Raw genomic sequence first — 15,234 nt, 5'->3', positions numbered from 1 at the left:
TACTCTAGTATGACTTCATCTTCACTAGCTACAACCGCAACGAACTTATTTCCAAATAAAGTCACATTCTGAGGTTTTGGGGAGGATGCGAATTTTGGGGGGCTACTCTGGAATCTGGTAGAACATCTTTAGAATTTGTATCAATATTGTGTTCAAGAATAAGATATGTCCAATCAGTCAAGCCTTCTTTCATCTCAATAATTTCTTTTTCATATAGTTTATTCCCAGCTAAAAAACTTTTGGCCTTTTTTGTTAATGATATAGTTTTTTTTTATTGCATAATCTAGCTGGCATTGTTTCTATTTCCTGTAACGAATTATAGGACAGAATTTTTGGATATAAATTTTGGATATAAATTTTATAGCTCACTGAATAGCCTTGCTATGTTTCTTTCTTTTTTTTTCTTCAGTCCGTTCTCTTGAGTGTTCTGAGTCTGTAATGGTGTCATATACAAATACCATCAACTCTTATTGAATGTTTAAACTCTGTATTCTGTTCTCATGTCTGATTGCATGGTCTTGCACTTCTAGAGTGATGTTACATGATGGTGATGTTTGTGACCCTCCTTAGTTTCGACTTAATGGGTTCTGGTTTTGGGGGCTGGTGGAGGGTAAGTCAGGAGAATGCATAGAAAGTCCCATCACAAGTGAGGCCAGAGTCTGCCTAAGGGGATATTTGACATCTTGACTATCTCACATACCTCTTATCTGGATGGAGCCTGGGTTGGTGAGAGGGGAGCTCTGGTATTTTTTTTGGGGGGGGGGGTGCGAGACAGGTCATTCTTCAGGTTCATGCTGTCAGCACTGGGATTGACCAGACTGCCTGGGGGCTGTTATGCATAGGTGTGGACAGCAGCTCATGCCTGCTCAGCATCTGTGGCCCCTACTGATCACAGCTTGTTCTCCATCTGACTCCATGTGGTTCAAGCTGACTCCAGCGTGCCAGGCCTGTATTCCATTCCCTGAGCATGACAATTGGCTTGGGGTGGGGGCTTAGGGGATGCTGTTCGCCTGATTTAAGCCAGGCCCTGTAAGGGACTTTAGGGTTATTTAAAGAGTAACTCCCTCGTGGGCTTGAGCAAGGAGGGAGTTGGCCTGAAGTTGTTGGGATCACACAAGAACAGCCTCACTGAGGTTCAAGCCAGCGCTGGCAGGATCTAGCGGTGACAGCCTCAATTTGTTCATCTGAATCCAGCTAAGCCTTCAGCCAGTTACTCTTAGATTTTTCAGTTACATGAGCCAACAAAGAGGTTTTCTTGTTAAGTCATCTTTTTTTTTTTTTAAAGATTTTGTTTATTTATTTGACACAGAGAGAGCATTAGCTGGAGGGTGGGGCAGAGGGAGAAGGAGACGCAGGCTCCCTGCTGAGCAGGGAGCCGGACGTGGGGCTCCATTCCAGGACCCTGAGATCATGACCTGAGCTGAAGTCAGACGCTTCACCACCTGAGCCACCCTGGCGTCCCTTGTTAAGTCATCTTGAGTTGAGTTTGCCACTTTGGACTAGATGACACCCTGTTAATCTGCCTCCTAAGTCAAGCTTGGGGAGTTGGTTAGACCCTGTCTGTACTCACCTGGTGTGCATTACAAAGGAAGTCATGGGACATTTCATGTTCACTGACTGAAAGAATATGCATTATATTTAGTACGTAACACCATATAAAAGTGCTATTTAAGGCATTTGGGACACATCAGAGATCAAAATGACCAATGATCCCTTCTCTAACGGATCTCACGTTTTATTGGGGGAGGGCAGGTAATAAACATTAAACAAGATCAATGAATATATTATTTAATGTGCTAGAATGTGATGAATGCAAGAGAAAGACAAAGGAGAGTAGGAGAAGAGGAATGACGAGGCAGGTTTTGGTATTCAAAGGGGAGGTCAGGTTGAGTCTCATTGAAAAGATACATTCTGGGGACGCCTGGGTGGCTCAGTTGGTTAAGCAGCTGCCTTCGGCTCAGGTCATGATCCCAGCGTCCTGGGATCGAGTCCCACATCGGGCTCCTTGCCCAGCAGGGAGCCTGCTTCTCCCTCTGCCTCTGCCTGCCATTCTGTCTGCCTGTGCTCGCTCTCTGCACCCCCCCCCCCCCCCCCGAAAAATAAATAAAATCTTAAAAAAAAAAAAAAAAGAAAAGATACATTCTGGGCCAAGGGAGGTGAGGGCTTGGGGTCCATCACTGGGATGTGCCCACGCTGGGGACAGAGAGGAGGTGGTAGAGATGGAGAAGCATGGGGGCTTGCTGAGATCATAATTAGGAGCTGGGCTGGGGGAACGTTGGGGTGGGCAGAAATGGGCCTAGGAGAAGGGTAAGAGAGGGTCTGAGAAGATCCCCAGATCTGGACCATCTGAGAGATGGGGCAGGGAATGGAGCAGGGAATTCCTATCCTGGGGCAAGGCTGAATAGGTTGAGTTGTGTCTTGAAGATGTCCGGGAGATCTGGACAGGCCCTGTCTGCACCCTGGTGGTTTTTTCCCTGGCCCCTTGATGACTGTCTATGCCTGACCAGTGTCCATTCATATGCTGGGGTCGCTCAAGCTGCTGGATCCGGGCTAGACATTTGTGTGCCTGACCTCCCCTCTGTCTGGGTCTAAGTGCCCTCCTGGTCTCCCCTGACAGTCCTCTGTCCCTGGTGGCAGGTCTGTCCAGGACCAGCCAGTACCCTTGTGTTTGGCCTTGGATGGGGCCCTGGAGGCCTCAGTTTCCTTCTTGAGTGGCCTGGGCAGGCAAATCCAGAGCACTGGAGCTGAGAGTGCCTAGGGGTAATCCTCCGAGGCGTGGGTGGGGGTGGGGGTTACGCAGGACATTTCCCCGCCTCTCCTCTCTCCTCTCTCCTCTCAGTGAGGACCCCCCAAGTCCACACTCCTGATCGTGTTTGTTGTTCACATTTCTCTGATGGATTTATTTGCCCTCATTTGCATAAAAAATACCACGCTCCCCATTCTAATGAGCAGGCCCATCTGGCAGTACAGGCCTGCTCTCTGCTGAGAGCTGTGCAGGCCAGGAGCTGTTATAATTAGGCTGTTCCCTTCCAGGACGGAGGAAGGACTGTCGGAACAGACTCGATGCCGTCCCTGGACCAGGGCTCTCTGCAGGGGGCTCAAGCCGGCACCCTGGGCTGCAGGTTGTTTGCGCGCCCATCTGTGCAAGCCGTCTGGGCCCGCCTGCCTTTCCCAGACTGTCCCTGTCTGGGCCAGGGTTTGGTCACCACGGAAGAAGGCATTTCATAGTAAAGACTGCAAAATCACGATGGGAGCAGCCTCATGGCTCATGGTTGAGCTGGTCCCAGACTGGAAAGAGTTGAATCCTGTAATTTTGTGTCACGGAAGGCATCTTCTGGACACTGAGCTCTGGGCAGTGTTTTGTGTTTTGTTCTTTTCTAAGATTTTATTTATTTATTAGAGAGAGAGAACCCAAGCGGGCGGAGGGGCAGGCAGAGGGAGAAGCAGGATCCCCGATGAGCTTGATCCCAGGACCCTGGGATCATGACCTGAGCTGAAGGCTGATGCTTAACTGACTGAGCCACCCAGGTGCCTCCCTCACCCTGGGCAGTGTTTAGCAGGGCAGTATTAGAGGTGGGACTGCCAGCAATGTGCCCCACTCACTCTGCGGTCACTCTGATGATCCCCATGGGCACGCCTCACTCACATTCTGCTTCAGTCCGCAGCGGTGACTGCCCCCTCCTCTGGCAGAGGTGTGGGGAAGAGGTGAGGGGCTCTGGCCCCAGGGAGGAAGCTTGAGGTGATCAAGAAGAACAACAGTGGCTGGGGATGGTGGCGGTGGGCAGAAGTGCCTTTTTTTCCTTTGCTTTCCTATGGGAGCACTTGGGAGAATTCGTAAGTGGAGGGAGAATTCGCTAAGTTCTACATCGGCAGCAGGAGAGAGACGGAGGCTGGCATGAATGGGCGTTGCCCAGGGGCTGGCAGGGAGGCAGTGTGCGGGGGACCCCTGGGACTGCAGTCCAGGCTCGAGGAGCAGGATTCTGAAACTGGAAAGCACACGAGGGGTCTCTGGTGACTGGCGAGAGTTAGCGAGTTCTTTTGTCTTTGGGTTTCTTCCAATCTATTTTGATAATGGAATTTTTGAAAAAATGAGGTATCATGTAACAAAGTGCATCTTGATATCCAGCAAATGTTTATATGACTCTTACCAGCAGCCTGTAAGGCTCCTGTATTAATCCTGTTCTTAATTTTCTGTCTCTTATGATGTTTTCACTTCTTCCAACGCTTCGTTGGCTGGAGCATGCCTTTTCTATGCAGACCAGCCAATCCAGAGCCCATGACCCCAGCCACCTCCTTTAGATGACTCTCACACAGCAAGAAATAGCTTCTCTGTCCTAAATCACCCCAGAGCCAGTTACCAGACCACTAGGACCCATCCCTAGGGGCCAGAGCCTGCCGAAATTATTCATACTATCTAATTCTAAACTTGCTCAAACCTACCCTCTGCTTCACCCCTTTCTTCCCTCAGAAACAATGATATGGGTTCTGGCAAAGCATCCCCTCACCACTCATCGTCCTCCCCTCCGTCGCCCCCCCATCCTTCTTCTTTTTCTTTTTCTCCTTCTCCTTCTTTTAAAGATTTTATTTGTTCATTTGTCAGAGACAGAGCATGAGCAGGGGGAGAAATAGGCAGGGGGGAGAAGCAGGCTCCCCACTGAGCAGAGAGCCTGATGTGGAGCTCGATCCCAGGACCCTGAGATCGTGACTGAAACAGAAGGCAGCCGCTTACCCAACTGAGCCACCCAGGCGCTCCTCCCCTCGCTCCTTCTGCCTCCTGAGTAACCCTGGTGCTTCTCCATGTGCCCCCCCCCCCCAACCCCCATGCCCTGGCATACCCCCTTCTCTTGGGAATTCCAAGTAGTAACTTTTATTTCAAAGAAAGCTATCTTTGCATTGGTTACCTTACCATATCTGATTAAAACAAAAGCTCAGGTACATTTTACCATGGCCCCATTTTCCCTTTCTTAGTCCATATACTCCAAGTCTCAAGAGGTAGCCACTGTTCTGATTTCTATCACAACAGAGTTCTGCCTGTTCTGATCCTCTAATGGACTCATTCAATATTTTCTGTTTTGTGTCAGGCTTCTTTCACTTGGCATAACGAGATGCGTCCATGTTGTTAAGAATACTTCTGTCTCTGTCTCTCTCTTTGAGGTAGTGAGTATTTCATTATAGGTATAGACCACAATTTGTTTACCCATTTCTTTATTGATGGGTTTTTGGGTTTTTGATTATTTTACTACTCAACAGCTTTATCCCTCTCCATAACCTGTCTCTTGTCGTTTCACATTTCATTGTCAATAGAGTCTTCTGCAATTAACAAATAAATTGCAGGTATCTTACAAGCTGTGACTGGACTGTCTTGTATTCTGTCTCCTAGAACCCAAGGCTCAGGCTCAGCAGCAAGTGGCAAGCGTCCTCCATCTGTTTCGTGAATAGTTCTCGTGAACCCTCACCCTCTGGAAAGGTGATGTCCTAGGTGCTAGACTCCCTCCCACAAAAACTGTTGTGTTCCAGCAGTGATGGCGGTGGTAGGCGGAACAGATAGTAAACACACAGGGGAATAAATCATATCATTTCAGGAAATGGTTTGCACTAAGGAGAAAATAAAGTAGGCTGAGGGCATGCAGTGTATGCGGGGGGCAGTTACTATAGACCAGTTAGTGAGGGCAGGGTGCTCTGAGAAGTCGTTTTTAGAAATAGATTATTTGAATGCAGTGGGGGAGAAAGACTTTTGGGGAAGAGCATTCTAGATAGAAGGAAACAGCATGTGCAATGGCCCTGATGCAGAAATGTACTGTCTTAAGGAGCAACAAGAGACCCAGAGGGGCTGGAGAAGTAGAAGTGAGGGGAAGAGCAGTAAGGATGTGATCTTGTGGCCCTGGGGTAGTAGTTTTTCCACCTGCCTCAGTTTCCTCATCTAAAGAATAAGGGGTAGGGGCACCTACGTGTCTCAGTTGGTTAAGTGTCTGACTCTTGATTTCTGCATAGGTCAGAACCTTAGGGTCATGAGATCGAGCCCTACACCGGGTTCGGCACTGGGCGTGGACTCTGCTTAGGGTTCTCTCACTCCCTCTCCTTTTGTCCCTCCCCATCTCTCTCTCTCTCTCTCTCTCTTTCTCTGAAAGAATAAAGAATGAAGAATAAGGGATCATAGCAGTTCTTAGAGACTGTCAACTGGATACATGAGGCGATGTATGGAGATCCCCTGGCACCTTTGCATTCTTAGGAGAGGGAAGCTATGATTCTCAGGCCCTCCTGGTGCTCTGTTCCCAGGGCATTTGCAAGTCTGTTAGATTAGGATGCACTGTAATTATTTCTGTGTCTGGCTCTCCCTCTAGACCAGAAGTTGCAAAATGGCACCCATAGTCTGAATCTAGCCCATGCATAGATCGTGTTGCCCAAAAGGTATTTAAAATAAAATTTGTTGCCAACTTTTAAAATTTGGGACAATACATAGAGAAATCTGGGTTTCTGGCTTTTCCTGATCAGTTAGAAGATCTGGCCATGGTGTGCCACCCCCAGGTTTATGTCTGTGCTTTCCATTCTTCCAGGGTCCCACCAACTCCTTCTCCCACAACTGTGCTTCCTGGTCCCTGAAGTTATCTAAGATTCTGAACACCACCGAAGGTCATGAATTCCTTGAGAGCAAAGACCATGTCTTTCTATTACATCTTTGTAACCCTGGAAGGTCTTTCTCTGACATTTACGGGGCTTGGGGCAAGGACATGGACAGAGGCCCAAGAGTTAAGTGTGTAAACTAATAAACAGTTCTTCAAGTGTGGTCTATGGGCCTCTGTGGTTCCCACGATCATTTCAGAGGGTCTATGAAGTCAAAATTATTTTCTTTTCTTTTAAATATTTTATTTATTTATTTGGCAGAGAGGGAGAGAGAGAGAGAGAGAGAGAGAGAGAGAGAGAATGAGCACACAAGCTGGGAGAGCAGCAGGACGAGAGAGAGAGAGAGACAACTTAAGCAGGAGGAAGGGCAGAGGGACAAGCAGCCTCCCCACTGAGCAGGGATCCCGACGTGGGGCTGGATCCCAGGACCCTGGGATCATGACCTGAACCAAAAGCACACACAGGTACCCCAGAACTGTTTTCCTATTAATAATAAGATATCATTTGCCTTTTTCTTCATGTTGATGTTTGCCCTGGTGGAATGAAACAATGGCGGATAATGTAACTCAAATTTGGAGGCTCCCAAATTGACCAGCTGTCAATTGTGTTCCTTACATTCTATGCTCCTGGTTAAAAAACCAAAAATCACTGTTACTTAAGAATGTCCTTAAGGAAGCAGTCAAAAGTTTTAATTTTATTGAATCCTGACCCTTGAATGCATGACTTTTTGGTCTTTTGTGTCAGGAGATGGGATGTATACGGAAAGCATATATTCTGTCATAGTTACCTTGAGGAAAATCATCGATTGCTTGAGTTGCAAGCTGAACTAGCCACTTTTTTCACAGAATACAACTTTTACTTGAAAGATTGACTGACGGGGTGCCTGGGTGGCTCAGTCAGTGAAGCATCTGCCTTTGGCTCAGGTCATGATCCTAGGGTCGTGGGATCGAGTCCTACATTGGGCTTCCTGCTTAGCGAGGAGTCTGTTTCCCCCTCTCTCTCTGCCTGTTGCTCCCCTTGCTTGTGCTCTCTCCCCACCCCTCTCTTTCATAAAAAAATAAAATCCTAAAAAAAAAAAGATCAACAGACACACTATGGTGTTCAGATTTGGGTATTTGGAAGACATTCTTTTGAAAATGAACAAAACGAGCCTTTCTCTTCAAGGAAAACAACTGTTGTATTTGTGGTCAATGATTTTTCAAGCAAAAATTTGGATTTTGGGAAACATGTACCAGTTGTTGTGAGTTTAATAGCTTCTCAATGCTTAAAAGACTCTTCTGGTGAGATTAATAATGATATTAATGAGTTCTGATATTGTTTAAAGAAAATTGTCAATATTTGGAATAGTTGCATGACTCAGGGAACCAACACTTTCTGAATGACCATGCATCACGTTTCTGTTGGGAAAGACAGTCTTCCCCTGTGGCTATCTCCCACTCCTACAGGCTGAGGCTCACATTGCTTGCTGTAGAGGCATGCTGTGAGTAATGAAGTCTTTTTTCTCTGACCCAGGAATCTCGAATCTTTTGCCAACATTTTTGAAACAGTAACAAGTGAATCTGTTAGCTTGTCAGTCCTGATGGTTATAAAATCATGCATGGGCAAGAGACCCACTCAAAGTACAAGACAGATGAATGAATTTTAGTGGGAGAGAATTAAAAAAGTTTATCACCATGGTTTCAGAGTTCACTCTACAACCAGCAGGACTAGTACTGAGGGAGGGGATGTGTATGCACCACGCATCCTTGAGAATGAGGAGTGCCTCCTTGACTTTGCACCCTAAGTGCTCACTCACCCTCCCTCTGACCTTGGCAACTGATCTTTAAAAGCAAGTTACTTGTAGAGTTCTGGTATAGTATCAAGAATATCCTTTTTTCTCCAAAAAGGCTATTAAAACAGGTCTCTCTTTTCTATTTGCATCTCTGTGGGAGTTCAGAGTTTGTCCTTCTACTTTAACCAAACAACACATCACAGTAGACCGAAGGCAGGAACAGAGATGAGAACCCAGCTGTCTTCGCTTAATCCAGGCATTAGAGAGATCTGCAAAACTGCCAAACAATGGCATGCTTTGCACTACATTTTCTTAGTTTGTCTTGGAAAATATAATTAGCGTTTATAAAAAATGTGTTGCTTATAGAAGCATGCAAATGAAATTATTATTTTTTAAATGAATTAATGAATGGGTGTCTTAAAAATGTCTCAGAAATTACAATACAGGAAACATTGATAGATATAACACAGGAACAAAAACTTTTTGGGGGTTCTCAATAATTTTTAAGCATGTAAAGTGGTCTTGAGGCCAAAAAGTTTGAGAACTGTTGGCTTGAATATTTTAACAGTTATAAATTGAGCTAACAAACTGGTAGATAAAATATGTTCTGGCTTCAACCTTGAAAAATATATCTTTAAAATGGCCCGGAAAGCCAGATTTGCATTGGGCTGTTTGTGCACGGGCCTGTGGGGTCTGAGGGGACCCAAAGCACAGTCCAGAGGTTGAGAGGGTGGACTCTGGGTGGGCACCTCCCCTTGATCCTATGAACACCTCATTGCATGAAGAGGGACACGGCCAGGAGAAGGTGGGGGAAGGCACAGGGTAAGTTCGAAGGGGGTCCCCCCGTCTTCCTAGCACCTGTTAGGATACTGCTCCCAGGGCATAGAGGCTTGCTGATTGAATGGAAGGTTCTAGGTCTGCACTGGAACTTGTGTTCTCTATACCTGCCACCAAGGCCTTTTATGATTCTGGTCTCCAGTTTTTTGAGTGTAAGCCAAAGGGACTTGGTAGGGGTGTCCCTGAGTAGTCTTCTGGGAGGTCATGTTCATTCCAAGTGTCTCTGATTTCTGAGTTGCTGTTGAGACCTTGGCAACTTCAACATGGATTTAACTTGTTGGTTACAAGAAAAAATGTTTGATTTTTTTGGAAAAATGAATAGAAATGTTTATCAATATTTTTTTCTTAAATGATGTTACTATCTACTTACCCCAGGAGCCAAAGGAGATAGGCTCATGCTGAATAGGAAAATTAGACTATTTCTCTCCCACTGAAGCATCTTTCATATGGCTCAAAGAATATATGTATGCTTTCCATAAGTTGCATTTTATTTATTTGAAATATTTTTATTTTTTACTTTAAAATTTTAATTAATTAATTATTATTTAAATTCAATTAACATAATGTATAATTGGTTTTAGAGGTAGAGGTCAGTGATTCATCGGTCGTATATAACACCCAGTGCTCATTATATCACGTGCCTTCCTTAATGTCCCTCTCCCAGTTACCCCATCTCCGTACCCCCACCCCTGCAGCAGCCTTCAGTTTGTTTCTTATACTTAAAGTCTCTTATGGTGGTTTGTCTTCCTCCCTGATTTCATCTTGTTTTATTTTTTCCTCTCTTCCCCTGTGATCCTTTTCTTTGTTTCTTAAATTCCACATATCAGTGAGATCATATGATAATTGTCTTTCTCTGATTGACCTATTGCACAAGATTTTTATTTTTAAGTAATCTCTATATCCAATGTGAGGCTTGACTGAGCCAGTCTGGTGCCCCTAATCAATTACATTTTAATCAGTTACATTTTCAAAGATACAATAGTCATACAAGCAGCTTTGAGAAAATAGCTTGTAAGTGTGATTATTGGGAAATGGCCATTCACTCCCACTGATACATGCAGGATCTGAGGGCAATGTCCAGACATGGTCTGTTATAGTTAAGAAGTACTTAGGGGCGCCTGGATGGCTCGGTGATTAGACATCTGCCTTTGGCTCAGGTCATGATCCTAGGGTCCTGGGATGGAGCCCCGCATTGGGCTCCCTGCTCAGTGGGAAGCCTGCTTCTCCCTCTCCCCCTGCTTGTGTTCCCTCTCTAGTTGTGTCTCTCTCTGTCAAATAAATACATTAAAAAAAAAATCTTAAAAAAAAAAAAGAAGGAATACTTTGTGAAGCCTGTTTTGTGGAGTTCGCTGTGGGTGAAAACAAGGAAGTAAGAGGCACAGACTTACCTTCAAAAAACGTACTCTCTCCTGAGAGGATTCCACCCATCCATCCAGCAGATATTTGGGTGTTGGCCCCTGAGAGAAGCCAAGCCTAGTAGAGGTCATGAGGAGGCAACGTGGTGGGTGATTAGAAACTCAGGGGTGGAGAAACCAGCTCAGCTCCAGCCCCTTTTCAACAGTTTCATAAGGGCAGTCACTGTAGCCTGACACAGTAGGGGGAGAGGAACCTGCTCCCTTAGCCACAGGAGCAACATAGTTATTAGTTCACTGGAAAAAATGTCAGGGTCATGTGACTAGGAGCAATATTAAATACTCCTATCGATTCAGTAATGGGGAATGAATCTTCACTCTGCAATGAGACCTGACTTTGGATGTTTTTGAAGTGAGCAGTCTGCATCCCAGAGAGAAAAAAAGGCCCCAGAACTACCCCCAACCCCAGAGTGAGCAGACTATGAAGCAAATACTTCTCTGTTTCTCCCAAGGCAGGGAATGCCTAGGGGTGGCCGAGAGTGGGTCTCAGCCACTCACAAGAGGGGGAGGATCAAATGTCAGAGAGAGGGGTATACAAACGAGCCAAGCTCGAGACACAGCCCACCCTTGGGGTCAGGAATGTGGGCTCTGTCCCCTCTGAACTCGAAAGAAGGATCCCCATGGAATGGTGGAGTGACCTTTCCAAAGGAAGGGAGACCAGGAGAAGATAGCATGCGTTCACTTCCTAGTCAGCCATGGGACCTGTTCCCCTCCCCTCCTTGGATCCCCACCTTGCGTCTAAGACTCCCTGCTCCCTCCAACTGCTAACAAGCTGGTATATCTTGTTGTATGTGTTGGGGTGGATTTTTGCATAAGCTGTTGCCGCCCTCCCCTGGGCTGCTCTGTGCCCTGGGTGGGTCCTCATGCAGCTGGAGAGGAGCTCTGGTTCCTCCTCCTGTTACTGTGGGCAGGGGTCCTCTCAGACCCTCTGTGCATCCATGCAGAGCCATAGCCTTGGGAGTGAGATGTGACCCAGAGGTGGCAGAGCCTGGCTGCTGTTCTCACAGTTCTTCTAGACCAGAGGCTCCCGCCGGCTGTCCCTTGCTGCTTAGTATTTACCAAGTAAAAGTCATTGCCCTGGAGACGTGGGGTTTATTGACACTGAGAGATGAACGCTGTCTGGTCTACGAGTCTGCAGAGAAAGCCTCCGGTGTTTCTGGGCAGAATCTCTGAGAGAAGGCATCTGCATAGGGGCTCTGAGGTTGGCCAAGGGACCAGACCCTGCCCTGGCGGGGAGGGGTCAGCTTGTGGGTGGCCAGGGTGGCTGGGCAGGGGAGGAGGAGGGTAAGGGCATGGCTTGCGCTCTGAATGACCTGGTTCTTAGGATGTCTAGGGGTGGCGCTGCCTGCAAGTTGTCTTGGGTGGATAGTCCTAGCTTCAGGGACTCCAAGTTCTTTTTCATCTGGGGCCAGCCCTTCCTGGTCGCTTCCCTATCCCTGTGTCAGGCTCAGCCCTAGCTTCTGGGAGAAAGGGTGTAGGGATGTTCTGGTCCCAAACTTGGGGCTTTTCCATTTAGGATTGCTGGTGGTTGGGGGCCTGCTCTGCGTCTCCCGAGCCCTCCACACTTTGGAGAGTCTTTCTTGAAACTGCCCCACTCCCCCTCCAGTGCCTGGGACAAGTTAGGGCTGGTGGGGAGATCAGGTGGGGTTCTCCAAGTCTGAATGGGGACTGGCAAAGGCCCCGATCCCTGTTTCTCCTCATTAGGCACAGTCTGACCCTGTCCCCAGTGTGCGGAGTTGACCACATGCCTCAAAGAGCTCTGGGGACTCAGGCTGATGGTTAATCTGTGGGCCCTGTGGTCGAGCCCTGGTTCCAGGAAGGTGGCCTAGCGAACGGATGGTTCCTGCTGGCCCGTGCAGTCTCCCTTCTGCGGGATCACGAGACACTGGGCTGATGGAATGGCGCTGACATGCTGATTTGGGGGGTGACCCAAATAGCTTATGTGGACAGAGGCCCCATAAAATAAATACATTTGCCTGAGACTTACTGAATCACGATGTTGTACATCAGAAACTAACATAACATCGTATGTCAACCATACTTCAATTAAAAAAAAGAAAAAGAAAAAGAAAAAGAAAAACCAAACCAAACCAAACCAAAACCAAACCAAACAGACCAAAACATAGAACCCCAAAATTTATTTGTTCAGGGTCTGTAAGCCCCAGGGTCAGCCTCACCGGCAACAATCCACTAGCTATCTCCTTGCTCTGGTAACCCAACCAGCCTGCTGCTTTCTCCCACTACCTGCTCCATTTTCCAGCACAAACCATGGGCAGATTGTTGGGTGCCTGGGGACAGCAATTCCTCCCTCTCGAACTCATTTTTCACTGCCATCACCCTGATTTTGATCAGAGGAATCTTGGTGGCTTCTCAGCAGTTCATTCCTCCTACTGTCCAGTTCCCTGGGCGGCTTCCCCTGGACCCGTCTCTGTGCCTGGCACTGAGGGACTGAAGGATGGACCCCTGGCCATGCCTGCCTGTATCCCGCAGCTGTCTGCACCTGCCGCTTCCTCGGCCTACATCTCTGGGCAGCTGTGCCGTCTGCGTGTTCCCTGTAACCATGGCTAGCCTGCCTCAGACACTGGGTGTCTGGTGAGGACAAGGTTTTGTGTTCGCAGGGGCCACCGAACGGAGACTTTGCATTGGTGACAGATGCCTCCTTCCAGACAGCAGATAAAGGTCGCTCCTAAATTCCAGAATAAAATCATCCACTTATCTGGAAAATGTCAGAAAGAAGAACGGCTGCCCTTTGCTGAGCTGAGCCCTGCAGGGTTTGGCAGAAAACTGAGGGAGGGCAAGCCGCCTGCAGGGTGCGGCTCAGGAGAGCCGGCTCATGGCTTGGAGGGAGGACATCGGTCGGCCCCACCTACAGGCCGATGCCGAGGCTGGAGATCATCGAGGCCAGGGCAGGGGTGTCAGGGAAGGTGGCAGCCGTGATGCAGTGTGTACATCTGGTCTGGATTGGGCCAGAGGAATTTTTTGGCTTGCCTCAGCCGTGGTGATAAATTGCTAACTTCACATCAAAGGCTGGATGCTCAGAATCTCTTTGCAGAGGGCTGCTGGAGCTAATATTCTATTTCCTAGGCGGGAGCTGGGGAAGAACCGACCCTTGGAGGGTCTGGTGCTCCTCTGTTGTTCACAGCCCCAGGGCAGCCTTCCTTCCTTCCTTCCTCCCTCCCTCCCTGCTGGCCTACCTGCCAGCAGTGGGCATCCAACTGGAGGCTCAGGACTTAGTTGTGAGTCCCCCATGGGGGCAAGGTGGGCTCCAGGTCAGCCCACCCGTTCCTACCTCTGTGCCTTTCTCTCTGGATGGCTCCCTCTTCCTTGCCTCAATGCCAATCACTCCCATCTCTGGTGTCCCAGTGTCTATGCATCTTGGCCCTGAGTTGGATCATGCTGGAAGCGCCACCCCTTCCAGGGTCTCCCACATCTCAGCAGCATCGGGAGAACCCCAAATACTGAGCAGCCCCCTTCCTGCCCAATGGCCTGGCCACAGGGGCACCCAAGGCAGCAGATACCCCACACATAGCCCTCCTACTGTGATGGGTTGGGGGTGCTGGAAGCCTCTAGACCAAGTGTTGAGAAGGCCAGCCTGCATGCTGTGTAAGCCCAGTGCCGGGAAGAAGGCCAGGTGCCAGGTACACATCTGTGGGAGGAATTGCCGCGGAAAGAGTTCACGAGCCTTCGTCAGTTGGCTCCTCTTGGAGCCTAAAGCAACAGAAATTTCCTTCTCGGGGTTGTGGAGGCTGGAAGTCCAACATTAAGGTGTCGGCAGGGTTGGTTCCTTCCGGTGTCCTTCCTCCCCTCGCAGATGGCACATTCTCCCTGTTTTTACAGCTTCCCTCAGCGCCTTTTGGGGACCTATTCTCCTCTTCGGGTCAGAACACTAGTCATGCTGGATTTGCCCACACACGTGACTTCTTTTTACCTTAGTCACCTTTTTAAAGACCCTGTCTCTGGGCTCACCTGGGTGGTTCAGTCCGTGAAGCCTCTGACTCTTCATTTCCATTCAGGTCATGATCTCAGGTTCCTGGGATCGAGCCCTGAGTGGGGCTCTCTGCTCAGCGGGGAGTCTGCTTCTACCTCTCGCCTCCGTCCTTCCCCACCACTTGTGCTCTCTCTCTCAAGTAATGTTAAAAGAATAAAGACCCTGTCTGCAAACACGGTCATGTTCTGAGGTACCAAGGGGGTAGGGCTTCATTATAGGAATGAGAGGAGGGATAGGGCTCATTCCACAACAGCTGCAATCAAGCCAGTACAGGAACAGTGTGCTCACTCTCCCTTTTACAGATGTGGACACAGAAGTGGAGGGAGGTGGAGGCACTCGGCTTGGCGGTGGAGGACTGGGCAGGGGTGCTGATGGAACTGAGCAGGTGACTCAAGCTGTCCTTCCTCAGGATCCTCTTGGGGGCGAGTCCTAATGCAGACTCCTGAGCCTGCCCCTGCAGCAGCGCTGGGCAACCCCTCCTAAGGGTCTCCAGAGCTCCCTCCACAGTGCCAACACCGCCCCCTTCAACCCCCTGGGGGAGCAGCTTGTGGGAGGCTGGAGGTGCCTGAGCCACCAGCCACTGCCCCTGAGGTCCTGCTGTTGAC

Source organism: Mustela nigripes, chromosome 12, assembly GCF_022355385.1.
Source record: "Mustela nigripes isolate SB6536 chromosome 12, MUSNIG.SB6536, whole genome shotgun sequence".
NCBI classification, from domain to species: Eukaryota; Metazoa; Chordata; class Mammalia; order Carnivora; family Mustelidae; genus Mustela; species Mustela nigripes.
The sequence above is the reverse complement of the archived record's forward strand: the minus strand, read 5'-3'. Positions refer to the sequence as shown.